Genomic DNA, 18,566 nt, shown 5'->3' on the forward strand with positions numbered 1-18,566 from the left:
CACAGACCGTAGAACCGTTATAACACAGAACCGCAACCACATAGAACCTTAACATATAACCGTTACAATATAGAACCAAACTAGTAACATATAACCGTTACAATATAGAACCGTAGTAACATATAACCGTTCAAAGATAGAACTGGGATAACATAGAACCTTGAAAACATAGAGATGTTACAAGATAGAACCGATACGACATAGAACCGTTACAACATAGAACCCTTACAACATAGAACCGTTATAACATAGAACCGTTTCAACATAGAACCGTTTCAACATAGAACCGTTACAACATAGAACCCTTACAACATAGAACCGTTATAACATAAAGCCATAACACCATAGAACCTTTATAACATAGAACCATAACAGCATAGAACCGGTAGAACAGAATAGAACTATAGATGGATAGAACCTTTATAACGTTGGTGGATGTTTCCACAGAGACCGGTTTACCACAATTGTCACAAACTGATTGTGATTATGTTAAGTTCTTAGTCGCTGTCGTCATGATCCACGATGAATCATGACGACCCCCTCTCCAAGCCCCCCGCCAACCAATTCGCGTACGTTCATGCATTCACACACACATAAACACATCAGCGGGGACGAGAGGGACGGCAGTGAGCTGTCCACACGTCCGTCCGTCCCCTGCCGCCCTTCAGGGGGACGGACTGAACGGCCAACACAACAATGGCGGGCGGCGCCCGTCGGCGGGTCTATCGGCGCCCGGGTCTATCGGCGCCCGGGTCTATCGGCGCCCGGGCAGGCCGGGACGGGGAGCTCTGACATTTGGCCACTCCCGGCTGAAATGCCATTCGACAAAAGAGGGCTGGCTCCTAGGCGGGCCCCTGCGATAAGGCCCTAATGTATTCTGACAGGGCGGCCCCTCTGCTATTGTTTCGGCGGGGGGTGGGGGGTGGGGTGGGGGGGCTTGTCAGAGGAAGCCGACTGACAGGGCCGGGCGCCGCGGACGCCAACGCGCGTCGATATAATAGCCCCCCCCCCCCTCACGGTGGTACATTATGAGGTCTGTCGGAGACCGCTGCATCACTCGTGGAAGGTGTGGTGCGTGCGCGTCGATAACAACACAATGATCGCACACGCACACAGACATCACACACACAGACACAGGGGAAATATTCAGTTGAGTACACAACAGAAGTACACAAGGTCTGCGAGTGAAGGTGTGGGTGAGGAGAACTGAACAGCAGATCTGGGTGTTGTTTTTATGTTGCAATGTGAAGCTGGTTGCTGTGTGTGCTGTGAGTGTGTGTGTGTGTGTGTGTGTGTGTGTGTGTGTGTGTGTGTGTGTGTGGTGTGTGTGTGTGTGGTGTGTGTGTGTGTGTGTGTGTGTGTGTGTGTGTGTGTGTGTGTGTGTGTGTGAGTGTGTGTTCGTGCAGCCATTGAAGCAAGCAAACAAACTGGATCCACTGAAATTGTACTAGATGTGCCCAACCTGAAGGATTGGTTTAAGAAGTCAATAATATAACATCACTTCAATTTTGAAGTCCAACTATATCACGATAATTACTGATATATGGACATGAAATCTGTTTCATAACGGTCCTTTTAAATGTTTGCTGCAATTTTCTCAGTCAATATAATAATTAAAATCATGGATGTAGATGGGACTGCAACATTTTAAAGGAACATTTTGTGACAGCTCTCGCCTGCAAATGAATTAATTTTGTCATAGTCTAAAAATGATCACCGTGCAAGGTGAAGAATATTACTTTCCTCAAAGCAGTCTTACTTCATCCATAGTGTGTGTGTGTGTGTGTGTGTTGCACATGTGTGTGTGGCATATGCGCGTGCATATGTGCGTATTTGTGTGTGTGTGTGCATATGCGCGTGCATATGTGCGTGTTTGTGTGTGTGTGTGCATATGCGCGTGCATATGTGTGCATGTGTTTGTGTGCGTGCGTGCGTGCGTGCGTGCGTGCGTGCGTGCGTGCGTGCGTCTCACCAGCACGTTGACGGTGCAGCTCATGCGGTTCTCCTTGTTCTCGTCGTGCATGATGGTCCTGTAGTCCAGCAGCCGCTCCAGGAGCCGGACCACCAGGCCCACGAAGTCTGCCCCCGACTTGGCCAGGTACTTGTGCTTCCTGCAGTGCTCCAGCAGGCTGGGGGAGGAGGGGGGGAGGGGAGGGGGGAGAAGGGTGGAGGAGAGGAGGGGTGGAGAAGGAGGGGTGGATGGGTCGGGGAGAGGGAGGGGTGGAGGAGGAGAGGGAGGGGTGGAGGAGGAGAGGGAGGGGTGGAGGAGGAGCGGTCCAGGGTGGAGGAGGAGATGGTGGAGGAGGAGAGGGAGGGGTGGAGGAGGAGATGGTGGAGGAGGAGCGGTCCAGGGTGGAGGAGGGAGGGGTGGGAGGAGGAGCGGTCCAGGGTGGAGTAGAGGGAGGGGTGCAGGGGTCGAGGGACAGACCGAGAGAGAGAGAGGTAGAGAGGGGTGACATTCAGAGGTTGGTACATTAACAGAAAACTTTTCCAGCTTTTCTGAAGTGGCAGTCCACACACGCATGCACACGCATCCACAAACACACACACACACACACACACACACACACACACACACACGCACGCACACACACTCACGTGATTATGCGACCAAATGTGTGATGGCAACAGAGTCATTTGATTGCGCGCGCTGCTGTGATTATTTTTGGGTGGGGTGCAGAGTGCATCATCTGATCACACTGGTAGCACGGGTGTGTGTGAAGTGGGGGGGGGGGGGTGGGGGCTAATTCACTCACATCATTCTGGAAGAGCAGCTTGTACTGCTCGTCGCCACGGCCACCCTCAACCTCGTGGTCCAGCTTGGTGATGATCTCACTCTCAAACTGGAGGGACACAGAGAGCACAGACAGACACCATCACAAACCTCTCTCTCTCTCTCCTGCTGCCTCTCCCTAACCCTACCCCCTTCCATCTCTCTCCCTCCCTCTACCCCTTTTACTTCGCCCTCCTTCCCTTCCTCTCACCATACCCCTCCCCCCCCCCCCCCCCCCTCTGCAGCGAGCCTCCCAGTCCTGTTTGTTTGCGACAACATGTTTCATATTACTGTGAAGGCGAGCGCAGTGGTAACAAGAAGACACGACACATTACCTCCTTTAACTCATTCTCTATATACACTCCGGATGGGCCCCTGACAGCAGGATGGGGGGGGGGGGGGGAGAGAGGGGAGGAGAGAGGGAGGGAGGTGTGGATAAAGAGAGAGAGTAGAGAGAGGGGGGGAGGGAAATAGACAGAGCAAGAAGAGAGGAGTTGAGACAGTGAGAGAGAGGACTGTAGAGAGGGAGAGAGAAAGAGAGAGAGTGGAGAGTAAAGAGGGAGAGAGAGGAGTGTAGAAAGTGGGAGAGTGAGAAGCGAGATAGAGAGACCTTGACCAATAGAGAGAAGATGTGAGCGCTTCGCCCTGCTAAGCTGCAGATTTACACTGCGGACAGAGGGGAGAAGAGGGGGGAGAAGGGGGAGGAAGGGGAGGGCCAGCCGAGGGAATATGGCCGGCTTACCGTACAAAACGGGGTCAGGCCAAAGTGAAATTGATCACATTTTCACAGAGGCTTGGCGGAGAATGAGGGAGGGCAGAGAATGGACAGGTCGCCCAAGTGCCACTGGGCCGGGGGAGGTGGTGCCTCCACCCAAGGGAGGAGGTGGTGTCTCCATCCAGGGGGGGAGGTGGTGTCTCCACCCAGAGGGGGGTGGGTTGGTGGTGCCTCCACCCAGAGGGGGGTGGGTTGGTGGTGCCTCCACCCTGAGGAGGGTGCACTACGGACCGAGGGGCATCCAAAGGAAGTCCCCGTGGCGGGTAGAGCTACAGATGCTGCTGCTCTCTACGGGAGCCCCCTCGCTAGTTAAGGGCTCTCCCCTCCAACACACAAACACCTCACTAGTAGAGCTCTGTCCCCTCCTCCTCCAAACACCTCACTAGTAGAGCTCTGTCCCCTCCTCCTCCACCTCACTAGTAGGGATCTCTCCCCTCCTCCTCCACCTCACTAGTAGAGCTCTGTCCCCTCCTCCTCCAAACACCTCACTAGTAGAGCTCTCTCCCCTCCTCCTCCACCTCACTAGTAGAGCTCTCTCCCCTCCTCCTCCACCTCACTAGTAGAGCTCTCTCCCCTCCTCCTCCACCTCACTAGTAGGGATCTCTCCCCTCCTCCTCCACCTCACTAGTAGAGCTCTCTCCCCTCCTCCTCCACCTCACTAGTAGGGATCTCTCCCCTCCTCCTCCACCTCACTAGTAGAGCTCTCTCCCCTCCTCCTCCACCTCACTAGTAGAGCTCTCTCCCCTCCTCCTCCACCTCACTAGTAGGGATCTCTCCCCTCCTCCTCCACCTCACTAAACAGAGAAACAACTGCTTGCTGTTCCTCAGAGCCCCCGACACAACAATGAGCTGCCAAGCGGTAGGGGAGCGCCACACACTGCGTAGCGCTGGAGAATTGGATTTACTCATTGCATGCACACGCAAACACGCGCACGCTGATAGACATACACACACACAGACACACACACAAACACACACGCCCAGATAGACACACACACACACACAGTTAGAAACACACGCACACACACACAAACTCACAGACCGATAGAGACAAAACACACACACCCAAGCACAGCTAGACACACACACACACACACACACACACACACTCAAGCACAGATAGACACACAAACACACACACACAGACACACAAAGGCTTGATTTTGCGCTGTAACAAGGCATAACATTAAGTCCCACTTACGCCGGGCTGTTGGTACAGTAACAGCAGTGTGGGAAATAGGATTTGCAGCATTACACGCTCACGGCTCTGGGAAACTTATCCTCTCTCTGTCTACACACTGTCTTCCCTCCTCACTATTTATCCCTTCTCCCCCCCAGTCAGTGGGGGGATTTAGGGCATCCTCTCTCACACACACACACACACACACACACACAAACAGAGGGGCAAAGAACACAATAGAAAACACATACACAAGCAAACACATACACATATACAGACAAGCAAACACTAACACGCACACACCGACACAAACGGAGGCAAACACACAAACTGACACACACAAATACAGAGTAAAACACACACACAAATTGACAAACACAGAGGACCCCCACCCTCCACACACACACATACACACACACACACACAACGCAGGGAAAAACACACACACACACACACACACACAACACAAAGGAAAAACACAAAGACAATAATAGCACACATCCAAAAACACAGGAAGATACAGACCAAAACAAAGATACACACAGGAAAACACAAAGGATGACACACACACCACACACACACACACACACACTACACACACACACACACACACACACACACACACACACACACACACACACACACACACACACACACACACACACACACACACACAGTTACCCTCTGGAAGCTGCAGGTGAAGTGGAACTCGCACTGCATCATGTCGAAGAAGATGGGGACGGTTGCCTTGCGGAGCTCCACCCTCCGGGATCAGCGTCATCTCCAGGAGTGGCCCCACCATCTCAGGGATGAACTTGATCTTGTGGGGACCTGGGGGCACACAGAGATGGGGTCCAGCGCACGATGCTACACACACAGGCAGGACACCGCAAGGAAGTCCTAAGTCTGAGTCACCAGAGTCTGAGACACGTGGTCTGAGTCAACTTGGTTTGATACACCTGGTCTGAGTCACCTTGTCTGAGTCACCTGGTCTGAGTCCCCTGGGTCTGAGTCACCTGGTCTGAGTCACCTGGACTGAGTCACCTGGTCTGAGTCACCTGGGCTGAGTCACCTGGGTCTCATTCACCTGGGTCTCATTCACCTCAGATCTTTATGATATTCAGGTCTATCCCCCTCTCAAGTTAGTGTTTAGAAACATGATGGTATCAAGATGGCCCCTTCATGCTCTAAGTTTGCAGTGTAAACTAGGTTTACCTCTATTTCCTGTTTGTTGAGCACTACATTACACAGGAATGACCACAAGTTGTGAGTCAATACAGAAAGAAAATTGCTAGAAAGAAAAATGCATTTATTTCTCCAAATGTCTACAAATATATCTACATCACATGACATAAGCCTCCTCTATAAACATCTATAAACCGTGTGTTCACCCACACACACTTTCTCAAGATCCTTCACTGCAGAGGTTCCCTGACGGCTCATAAAGCTAATTAGCACCTTGGTCTCTATTGGTGGCTCAGCATATGCTGCACATGATCAAGTGCAAACGCACAAGAACGCGAACGCAAAGGAAATAGACTGAATGAACACAGCCCCGTCACATGTCATCTATTTCTGGATTTCGCGGTAATTATAAGCAGGGAAATATTCCATCTGTAAATAATCTGTATCGTGTAACAGAAGCACAACATCAAAACAAAAAGGCCTTGTTAAGCTTGCGATGTGCGATCGGTAATTACCCAGATTATACCACATATCCCGGATTTCAAAGCCGATCTGTCGCCTCATGTCCTGGTACCTGGAAGATAAAATCATTATTAATCACGGACATAAACAGAATTAAGGCAATGAAGCGTGAAAAGCATATCAAACTGAATTTGTAAAGGCACATATTTGCACTATACTCATGATCAAACATATATTGGTATTAAAGGTCATCTGTGTAAGAATGTAGTTTCAGAGCACTGCAGTGTAAGCTGGTCTGGGACCAGTGTTGGGGGAATGCGCTACATAGGAACGCATAAGATTACTTCCATTACTTCTTCGTTGTAGCAGGTAACGAAATGTGCTTGTTTTGCAATTTAAGTAATTGGTTAATTGGTAACGTTTTCAACGAAGCAGTCCGTTACCGTGCTCCACATCCTTCCTCACAATCTGCCTTCATCGGATCTCAAGAGGAGGATTTCATAAAAAAAGGTTTGCCACTCACATCTATGACTGCGTTTGTTGCTTGCAATCCTCCAAAGTAGTCCAGGTGGTGGGTTAAAATATGACTTTAGTTTTAAGACGCGTTTCACTGCAATAATTGGATATTTTATGAGCGGCTTTGCCATTATCCATGCTTAGACATAATTTCCTTCCATTTTCCTAGCAAAACTGGCCAATTCAAATGAAGTAGAGATCAGTCCACAGGCTGTTCTATGCCATAGAGAGTCTGGTAGGTCTCGTTTTAACTTAAATTACAACCTGTTCATATGCTGGGAATTTAAAGCGATTTATACTCATACAAATCCGAGACTTTTTTCACAGAATAAGAACATTAAGCCAGCAAGGTCAAGGACTTCAAGTGAGCAGCGACAGGGAAACACGGCCCATAAGTGTTTCAGATGGTAAATGGTAAATGGACTGCATTTTATGCAGCACTTTTCTAACCAGCGGCCACTCAAAGCGCTTTACAATACTGCCTGACAATCACACATTCTTGCACACATTCACACAACGAAGGCGGAGTCAGCCATGGAAGGCGCCGGGCCAGCTCGTCGGGAGCAGTCAAGGTGAGGCGTCTTGTTCAGGGACACTTTGACACTCGCTAGGAGGAGCCAGGGATCGAACTAGCAGCCTTCTGGTGACCAGCCAACCCGCTCTACCTCCTTAGCCACAGTCCCGCCTGATAGAACAACTAAAAGTGTTTGCAGAAACCGGTGGAAGCATCACTCCAAGGTGCCTTGGTGTTCAACGTGGAGGGGGATGGAGGGATCTGCTTCCTGAGACCGCCAACGTCTCCAAAGAATAAACATCCACAGAATTGGCCCCTAACCATAAACACTATGACTCTGGGTCCCCGAGAGCCCCTCTGCCAGGCACCATGGAAGGAGAGAGAACAACACAGTCCAGCGACCAGGGAGAAGAAACCCAATCGAAACGTGGACAGAGAAGGAGTGAAACGAGGACGAGATGACAAGGAGAACATGAAGGAAAAAAAAAGACGAGGGTGAGGGAGACGGGGTCGCTCTGTGTTACACTATCTTAACAACGGCCCAGGGTCTAACGTTGAGGTCGGGGGACAGAGCGCGGTGCTCGGGGAACAAATGGGCTCCCGCAGGAGGAAGAGCCATCGTAAACAGAGGCGACATCCCTGAGCCCTGACAGATAAACGACCCGAGGCCCCGTGACAGCTCCGTCGCCTCGCCCGGCCCCCGGCCTACTGATGGAGCCAGGAGGGGGGGGGGGGGGGGCATCCTCTCTGTTGCAGGGAAGGTTGGGAGCGATTGGCAACCAGCAAGGGACGAAAGTGGATTTATAGTCTCGGCTGTGGGCCGTTGGTGAAGTGTGCGGTTAGCCCATGGCCAAGCCATTTCAATATCGTATATAACAAGGATTACATTGCTCTCTCAGCGTAAACATTTTTGCACAACACCGCAGGATATTGCCGTGAGAACCGCGCACGAACCAAAAGAGACGTAATCCCAGCCCCGGCTACAAATTAGGCTTGAGTGGGGTTCGGATGGACTGTGGGGGGGTGGGCACGCCGCCTCTCGTCGTTCTCAACCGGGGCACCTGATTGGACGGCTCGCAAAACATCTAAAATGAACAGAGGAATAAATAAAGAAATGGAAAAGCTCAAATCGATCGTCATGCCGATATCCCTCAAGGACGCGCTGACGTCTTTGTGGGCCAGGTCAAAACAATCAACTGAACGACCGTCTCTCCGACCCAGGGATGGGTTGCGCCAGCCAGAATGCATAACGATCCACCGACGGGCCGAGGTATTGATACCGCGAGGGGATCCAGAAACGACCCATCGATCGTTCGGTTCCCACCCCGCCAAGACTCCTCTCCATTCAGGCTCAGCGTCGAGTCCCGGAGGGGGAACGCATGTAGTAAGTGGTGAGAATGCGCACACTCGCAAATGTCTCTTCGCTTCTACACGCAGAATAACAGGGATTAGACTCGTGTTTAAGATTTAAACAGCACACAGATTAGTTTATAATTGATTTCGATATGCCCTTGCAGCAAAGGGGATGAATTATGCACTTTGATGCCGAGTCGCGATTCCGTCTCAAGGGGACCGCCCAGTTTCTAAACTGCATCTGCGTCGGATTCAGGCTTGCGCCCACTAGCTTGGGAAGTATGTGTTGTGCAGTATTTATTTTGGGATCTCTCTAGTAAACCCACTGTGGATCCTTAGGAAGCCATTCATTTCTACCCTGTTCTCCCACTGGTGGACACACTTTGAGAGACAGACAGACAGACAGACGGTTGAAGAGTTAGCGCGATCATAATCGTAAGTGGGAAAAAAAAAAATTACTGTGCCACAGCATTACTGAAAAGCAGTCATCTGAAAGCAGACTCTCCCTGGCAGGTCCAATACTTTGATTCTGTCAACAACAGATAAGAGGAAGAGGGATGGAGCGTGGAGCTCAGGCATCATGGATCCTCTCTCTTTACTCTCCCCCCTCTCCCTTCCCCCTCTCCTTACTCTACCACCCACCTCTCCTCTCCCTTGACGCCTAGCCACGGCCTGAATACAGTATCAGAGGGAAACTGTGTGTGTATATATAAATATGTGTGTGTGTGCCTAACTGTGTGTGTGTGTGTGAGTATATATATGTGAATACATTTGTGTGTGTGTGTGTGTGTGTGTGTGTGTGTGTGTGTGTGTGTGTGTGTGTGTGTGTGTGTGTGTGTGTGTGTGTGTGTGTGTGTGTGTGTGTGTGTGTGTGTATTTGTGTCTCTGACTGTGTGTGTCTGTGTCTCTGACTGTGTGCCTAACTGTGCGTGTGGGAGTTGATCAAGACCTGAGATAAAGCAGCCAACGAGGACTCTGGTCTGTCATGCGGGGGCCGTGGCTGATCTACGGCCACCGAACGAGAGGACGGTCACAACAACGCCCTCTGAGGAAGATGAGCCGTCCTGCTTCCTAGTTCTTCATCCCCCTGCCCAGAAAGCATTTACACATTTGGCTCCGGCCACCAGCCTCTAAAGACAGACAAAGATGTAGCCACTCCCCAAGAACAAGTGACTAGCCACTCCCCCAAACCAAATGTCTAGCCACTCCCCCAAAACAAGTGATGAGCCTCTCCCCCAGAACAAGTGTCTAGCCACTCCCCCAAAACAAGTGACGAGCCTCTCCCCTAAAACAAGTGACTAGCCACTCCCCCAAAACCAATTTCTAGCCACTCCCCCAAAACAAGTGACGAGCCTCTCCCTCAAAACCAGTGTCTAGCCACTCCCCCAAAACAAGTGACGAGCCTCTCCAAAAAACAAGTGTATAGCCACTCCCCAAAAACAAGTGACAAGCCAATACCCCAAAACAAGTGACTAGCCACTTCCGGCTTCTGCAAAAGACCTCACCTAGACTCTGTATAGCCTCACCCCTAACCCTCCCGCAAGCGTCTGCTAAACACCCCCCATGGGTCTGCTCTGGGTCTGCCCAGCATTGTGGAAGACTCAGAGGTAGCCGGGTAGACAGGACATCAAATCATTCAGGCTGAATGAAATGTTTGGACAAGCTTATTACAGGCCTGCCACAGCAACAGACACCAGACTTGTTTCTATATTTCGTTTGGAGCATTTGATTTATTGATTGCTATGACAATAAAGCTTTTAAGTAAATTGCTACCCGGTCTTTGTAAATACAGCAGCAGTGAAAGACTGATTTGATACATCTTCTACCAGGCCGGTTTGCCGGGACTTAATTAGTAGGCTGATTTCATATTTAACCCCTGTGTTTGCTTTGGCAGGGATTTCTTTTTGTTATGTTTGTTTCTTCTTCTCAGCAGAAATACATTACCAAAGTATAAGTAACACAGTAGATGTTCTTTCTTGGTGAATAAAGGCTCCCTCTTGATTGGACCACCATGCTTCTGGTTGAGGGTCAACCCCCTGACCACAACAGCGGTAGACCCAGGAAAAACATGCATTTAATGAGGGGACATGGGTACTCACTTGTGGAAGATCTTGGCTCTCTTGTCGCTGGAGAAGTTCTCCAGCTGCAGGGACTCCTGGTGAGGTATGCCACGGCCAGATGGAAGTAGTTGTTCCACAGCTGAGAGAGAGAGAGAGAGAGAGAGAGAGAGAGAGAGAGAGAGAGAGAGAGAGAGAGAGAGAGAGAGAGAGAGAGAGAGAGAGAGAGAGAGAGAGAGCAAGCAGGAGAGAGAGACAGAGCGAGGGAGACAGCGAAGAGGAGAGAGAACAAGGGAGAGGGAGAGAGAGGGAGACAGCGAAAGGGGAGAGAGTGGGAGAGAGAGGAAAAGATAGGAAGACAGCAAGCAGGAGAGAGAGGGTCAAAGGAGTGCTAATTACATTTCTATTTCAGTTCAATGGAGAGTAAGAAGTGCCAGTACCTGACCTCAGTAGCAGAACGAAAATAAAAAAGCACTCTTTGACAATAGAGCAACTTAGTGACGCAGGCAGACAAGACAGGCTGAACCAGTGCTTTCGGTTTCAATCGTGATTTTGTGAATTTACAAATGTAAAAGGATAGGTCATTTCAGACCGAACTTGGGTTTCTTTGAACTTGCAATAAACAAGCAGAATAAAAACCTTTTAATGGTAACCTTTTCAACTTGGTGATTTATTTCCATCATCGATTGGGCGATTCAACAAAGGAGGCCAAAACATATCAATGCGTCATAATATTTGTTTGTTTCGATCAGTTTGTTTCATGCATTTCGTTGCATCCCAATCTAAAGCAACACCACCTAAAGTATCACCTTTCCCCGTCTCCTCTTAAAACATGTTATCTTCAGCCTGTTTTCACTCTGAAAAACTTTATTTAACAGAAGTCAGACGAATTCCTAATGCCGTTACACAATGTGTAACGGCAGACCAGAGAGCAGCTCTTTATGGAATAAAGGAAGAGGAATTCATGTAGAAAAGCATCATGCTTCTTGACATTTCATTAATCCTCCAATGCTTCGTGATCCAAGGCCATTGAAACAGTCGGATTGTTTCACTGGTTTAACATCTGCCCCATTTTCAACAATGAGAGCAAAGGAAGCCATTGCTATTCTGAGCAGCAGATTAAATAATTGTGAAATGCAAATCTAATTGCCGGCTATTACACAGTATTTTATGTTCCCTCTTGACATATTTTATGCAAATACCTTTTTCAGCGATTTCTATTCTCTCCTTTTCCCCTCTACCGCTTTCTTTTTTCGGGCCCACAATGTCCGACAAAGACTCAGTGTGAACGTTTAAATGGCCCGTTTGACAGATCCGGCCTCCGAGGTAGCGGGGAACACAAAGCCTGCTACAGTTTGCCTCCGCACCGCCCCCATCGCCTTTCTGGAGAGCTCGATCCATTCACCATGAGCTGGCTGAGATATCTTTATCCCTGGTCGCCCAGCCAGGCCAAACTCAACACCACACACCCTATTGGTGGACCAAAGTGTGAAGTTGTCGCCATGGCAATGAATCCAAGCAGATACATGAAACCAGACCTCCATCAGCTCCGTGACTCACCTGATGGAGCCAAAGAGGACGTTAAACAAGACCTCCATCGCCTACCTGATGGAGTCCAAAGAGGACATGGAACCAGACCTCCATCAGCTGGATCTCTCACCTGCAGTTCAAAGTTGGTCTGGTCCAGGAACTTCTTGTTCAGCACGGCCGCGTACTGGTTGATGGCCCGCAGGAACACTCTGGAACGACAAGAGGAACGCCGCTCATCAATATTACAAACCCCCCCTTTGGGACGAGGTTACGGCCCGTCTGGGTTCCTGCCAGGACAGCAGACCAGACGAGGGACGAGGGAGGGCTGCGTGTGGATTGGTCGTTCAGTCCTTGACGAAGTGATGCCGTTTGCACTGCTGGAAACATGACGAGGTGTATTACATTTACGGATTTAGTTTGATGTCATCAAAATAAAGCCCGGTCCTACCAGACTCTCATACTTCATTTATACATTCACTTGAAGGCGGGTGTCTGTTGAAGTTTAAAACTATTGGATCCGTCCAGTGCCACTCTGGATCTGCCATAACCACTCGCTAACGTTTGGCCGGGAATCACGTTGCGCGCAGGCTTTATGCAAACCAATCACTGTGCGTGACGATGTCCGTCAATGAGAGCTGACTTTAACGTCATTGATCTCGGCCACTCCCTCTGTTCGCTGATTGGACACAGAACATTTTGACTGAGAAAATCTATTAACATACCGCTGACCCAGACCTAGTACTGAAGTAAAATTCTAATTGAGCGGAAGTACTAAGGCGGGCGGAGCCAGGCTTATCAAAATATATAATAAGCGATTAACAGTGTCGCTGCCAAGACCCGGTTCATTATATTAACAATACTGCCATTGAGAGAGTGGACCATAGGCACAAGGCCCATCTTGTAATCTCATTCGGCTATAGATAGCGACTTTAGTCATCGCTTTCTGGCAACAATGGTATTCTTTCCATCGATGGTAGTCATCTATCACTGCTGTTCATGTAAGTTGGAGGAAACCGTCTTTTCAGTTGATCATTCAACTTTTTATTCAAGTGGATTACTTTTTCATGCCTTCAGCGTCAGACCTCTTATTGGCTTGTGGTATCACGCCTTCCCGAATTTTACTCGGTGGAAGTTCCACATTCATCTCGTCTTTGTGATCCTGACGTGATAAGGGGAAAGGAGGCTGGGTTTGCAGAGGATGGGGAGAACAACAAACACAATGCTGGAGAAAGGTCCCATGTTCAGCTATCAGCGACATGATCTGACAGCAGCCTTCAAAATTGAAATATTAAAAGAGACATTGGTGAGCAGGGCATGTTTATATGATAGGATTTTTAGTTGAATAATACCTGTTGAGTATGTGAGAATGTTCATGTACGTTCTCTGGCTATATTACATTTCTAAGGGGATGAGAGCTACTGAATAAATCTAATGGTACACTTTAAAAATGCAAAATGATCTTGCCTATCTTCACCGGCTGTGTTTCACACTGCAAATGGTCTCTTCACATAAAAGGTACCGATGTCCGCAGACGTTTATTATTTCTCCATGCACACTAAATGAGTGAAACTACAAAACCTGACTAAGTGGTTTCACATCAAGTGATTTAATTTGGGATTTAAATGAGTGTGAATTTGTGTGAATCCCCACAAGCCTCACTGTGACAGAACGTGACCTGGTGGAGGGGGACCGACTGGGAGAGCTCTAATGAGGAGGACTGGGAACACTGGGAGAGCTCTAATGAGGAGGACTGGGAGAGCTCTAATGAGGAGGACTTGGAACACTGGGAGAGCTCTAATGAGGAGAACTGGGAACACTGGGAGAGCTCTAATGAGGAGGACTGGAAAAAATGGGAGAGCTCTAATGAGGAGAACCAGGAGCACTGGGAGAGCTCTAGCTGGGAGAGCTCTAATAAAGAGAGCCAGGAGGACTGGGAGAGCTCTATTGAGGAGATCCAGGAGCAATAGGAGAGCTCTTTCTTTCTACTGCATTTATATAGCGCTTTTCTAACCATTGGCCACCCAAAGCGCTTTACAATATTGCCTCACATTCACGCACACATTCACACACCTACGGCGGAGTCAACCATGCAAGGCGACAGCCAGCTCGTCGGGAGCTAACAGTCAGGGATAGGTGCCTTGCTCAAGGACACCTCGACACACATCGAACCAACAACCTTCAGGTTACCAGCCAACCCGCTCTACCTCCTGAGCAACTGCCGCCCCGCTCTAATAAGGAGGCCATGACTGAGAGAGCTCTACTAAGGAGAACCATTAGAGCTCTAATAAGAAGAACCAGGAGAGCTCTACTAAGGAGAACCAGGAGAGCTCTAATAAGGAGAACCAGGAGAGCTCTACTAAGGAGAACCAGGAGAGCTCTACTAAGGAGAACCATTAGAGCTCTAATAAGGAGAACCAGGAGAGCTCTAATAAGGAGAACCAGGAGAGCTCTGATAAGTAGAACCAGGAGAGCTCTACTAAGGAGTACCAGGAGAGCTCTACTAAGGAGTACCAGGAGAGCTCTAATAAGGAGCAGCAGGAGTCTGTGGGGGAGAGGAGCAGATGTAACTAAGAACGGGTTAATACTTTTAACATTTCAGAATGGAAAGTTAATAACTTAAGTGGTGTGAAGCTTTTAGTGGGGAATTATGATTGCTACTTACAAAGTATGAGGCCCGCACTGATTTAAAATTCATCCCTGGTTAAAGGAACAATAGGTTAACTAAGTCTGTGTGTGTGTGTGTGTGTGTGTGTGTGTGTGTGTGTGTGTGTGTGTGTGTGTGTGTGTGTGTGTGTGTGTGTGTGTGTGTGTGTGTGTGTGTGTGTGTGTGTGTGTTAGTCCCTGTGGTGTGTGCGTGTGCACATGTATATCTCCCTGTGTGTGTGTATGTCCATGTGTGTGTGTGTGTGTTGGACGGGCTACAGCGGCGTACCTAATAAGCTTAGCTTGTCTTATCAAAGAAACAATCAGGTCGTGCCTCTCGCTGACGTTCATATCCTCCGGCCCCGGACGGCGGCGCGTGTCTCCGGCTGGGGGACACCCTCCCATCGCTCCCCGTCACACGGGGCCGGGGTAAACACACGAGACAGGGGCCCGGGGCCGGGGCGGTCCGCGGAGCGTGATGAATTATGGCAAGGTGAATCAAGGACGAGAGCGTTCTGCCACCTGAGCAGCTCGGCCCAGAATTAAGACGCAGGCGGCGTGTAATGGAGCCTGGCAGCTGATCACACGGCGCCGTTCTCTGGGCCCCAGCCCCGGCTTGAAGAGCCGCACAGAGGCTCTGCCTGGCTGCGGGGGCCCGCTATTCACACGACTACTGGGGGCCGCTTTTATGGTTTTTATAATGCAGCGAGAGCGCTCGCAGCAAAACATCTCCTAACTGGTACTTGCGGAAGGGCTGGGGGAGGGAGGGGGAGAGAGAGAGCAGAAGAGAGGGACAGCAAGCAAGAGAGAGCTGACGAGAGAGGGACAGCAAGAGAGAGAGGGACAGCAAGAGAGAGAGAGAGAGAGAGAGAGTGAGAAAGAGCGAGAGAGAGTGAGAAAGAGCGCGAGAGAGAGAGAGAGAGAGAGCGAGAGAGAGAGAGAGAGGCTCTGAAGGGGCTGGAGGGGATTCCCTCCGTTTAAAACAACAGCACCAGTCCCGACCGCGGAGGGGAATCACCCCTGTCGTCGTGGCTCACCTGCTGTAGCCGAGGCCCCTGGCAACGAGCTGCGGTGGAAACACCACCGAGCTCTGAAGCGCCCGACGCTCAGCATGACATACCGCGTGCCTCACTACGTTTGCGTTACGTTCAGAGAGTCACTGAAGTCGTTAGCCCGGGACGGGTCGAGGGTAAGCGACGCTCAACAGGGCTGGATGGACCATCAGGAGGCCCTTCGTCCTGCTCCGCGAGCCCAGGGTGGGAGACCCCTCCTGATGTCCAGGAGATGAGCGTTTGGCGAGCACATTACCATCCCCTCGAGGTCAGAGAACAGGCTTCCCCCCCTGCTTTTCTTGCACACCTCACTATTCTCTGCAGCTGTGAGGTCGCAAATGAGAGTAAACTGATGCGCTCTGCGCTGGGCTAATGGTGAAACGCGCTCCCGTCCACCGCCCCGGCCTGTAATACTTCTGTAGCTGCTGGGGCACAGTACTGACACAGGCTGAACCTGGATGGCCACCATCTCCCCTGTCCCACTGGGGCTACCTAATGGGCCTCAGCAACAGTATCTGCTCTGCCTCCGACACTAGTGTGGAATTTAAGGCTTTAAAAAAGGATGGATTTTTTTTTTTTTTTACTTTGTCAGAGCACATTAAAGGGACCAGTAGATATCTATCCTAGAGGAACTCAAAAAAGTGTTATGGGGAAATGCCTCTCAATTCCCATCTGCACTGGCAGAATACAGCCAAAATCAACCATTCTCTCTCTAAGTCCCTCTCTCCCTATTTTGGAGTCCCTCCCAACACAACAATCCAAAAGTCCAATGTTTTCAGAGCGATGCGTTCTCCTGTGTTCTGCTTGGATGACCTTCAACGCAACACGAGACCACGGCCACAGCCACTCCGGACGCGCTCCGATAAAGCCCTCTTTTGTTGTGGTGTTAGCACGGAGAATCCCATGGTGGCTAGCTGAGCCGCGCCTGCGTTCAACCAAGCCCTATTTCAGGCCGGCCGGGTTGCCTCGGCGCAGAGACGCAACGCTTCTGGAACGCCAGACAAGATGGTTCCTCTGTGGGTACATCCTGCCATTAATTAAAGTGTGGATCTTAATGAGGAGGGTGGAAATAGAATAAATGATTCGTCTCCCTCCCGTGCGGGGAAACTACAAGTAAGGCCCTGCAGGAAGCAACATTAAAGACACGCAGAGGCTATTATTTAAAAATATGGCTGGAATGGTGCAGATAGGAGTGGGGAACGTACAAGAGTTCCACGGGGTGCTACATTTCCTCCGGAATGTAATACTAATCACTACACCATTACCTCCCATTATATGCAATCTAATTACCACTTGCTTTTCTGAAAAACACACCGGAAGAAGAAAGAGGTTCTGTTAAAGAGGACTCCAGGAAGGTTTCTTGAAAGGAACTTCCAGTATTTTTTTAGATAGATTTGTTTCAAACACCCCACCAGGCACACATTGAAACCCTAGACGGACCTATCTATAGGCAACTTGTTCTTTGACATTCGGGTGTCCAAACCATCCAAATAATTTCCATTTCACAGATCAATGTTCTGCTTGATAATTACCATTTCACAGATCAATAATGAGGAGGCTCTTGCACGTCTTCCAGGCTTTGACAACGTGAAGAGGATATTTTTTTAAGTTGTTATCTATTCCCAAGTCAAACCTTTAGCCATCAGTTCGAGGAGCGAAGACAAAGTTGTTGGAGGATCAGCAGCGATGGTGTCTAGCATGTTTGCTGATGGTGAATCATCCCTGCAGCACACATGCTAATGGAGTTCAGAGAGCAGCCACGATAATGATCACGGTCTATTTGCACACCGTTGCAGACTAGCTGATGTTATCAGCCTGTGCTCAGAGATAAGGCAAGGTCAAATAACGTAATTACTCAAGCGATTTATTAAATTAGTCGATCTGAATTGCACGTGTCTGATCTCATCTTCGTCTGTGGCTTCTGTCAAGTTGTTTGCGCCACAACTCCTTGGTGACATCAGTCACTCTGCAGCATGAGTGCAAGACGGTTGTTTATAACCAACACTTTGATTCTCACTCACAGGCAAGAATGAAATTCCACCATTGGGCGGGTGGTCACAGAAAAGGCAAGGCAAGGCAAATTTCTAATACGAGGAATTACACTTTTGCTGTGAACAATCACATTCTGCAAAATCCACTCAGTTTCATCTGAAAACAGAAGCAGAAAAGTTGGACCCTTGACATCATTGTACTGGGATAAAAATTCTCTATTGGGTCAGATTCTGGAAAAATTACGGCAACACCATTTTGGCAAGAAATGGAGTTTATGGTGCAGACTGCAATGCTTTCACAAGCATCTGAGGCAGTACTAGGAAAGTAGCTCAGCGTGAGTCTTTTAGACTCACAGAGGGAGAGGGCTCAGACTGTTTGGGTTAATTATACACAACCTCACCTCACCATCGTTCCTTCAAGGAAACAGAGTCATCTCTCCAGGCACAACGCTCGCCCGTTGTGCATTTTCAGTCCGTCTCCGACTGCTATTTTTGTCGGATCGCCCAAACCTTTTTGAGTACCTTTGTTTTCCCT

General features: G+C 49.5%; 1 pseudogene; it reads right to left on the minus strand.

Moving 5' to 3' along the window:
* The window catches only part of LOC130371751 (dedicator of cytokinesis protein 1-like), a 105,287-nt pseudogene that overhangs the window by 31,889 nt on the left and 54,832 nt on the right, over positions 1-18,566 (minus strand).

The sequence above is a fragment of the Gadus chalcogrammus genome, chromosome 18, assembly GCF_026213295.1.
Source record: "Gadus chalcogrammus isolate NIFS_2021 chromosome 18, NIFS_Gcha_1.0, whole genome shotgun sequence".
Taxonomy (NCBI): Eukaryota; Metazoa; Chordata; class Actinopteri; order Gadiformes; family Gadidae; genus Gadus; species Gadus chalcogrammus.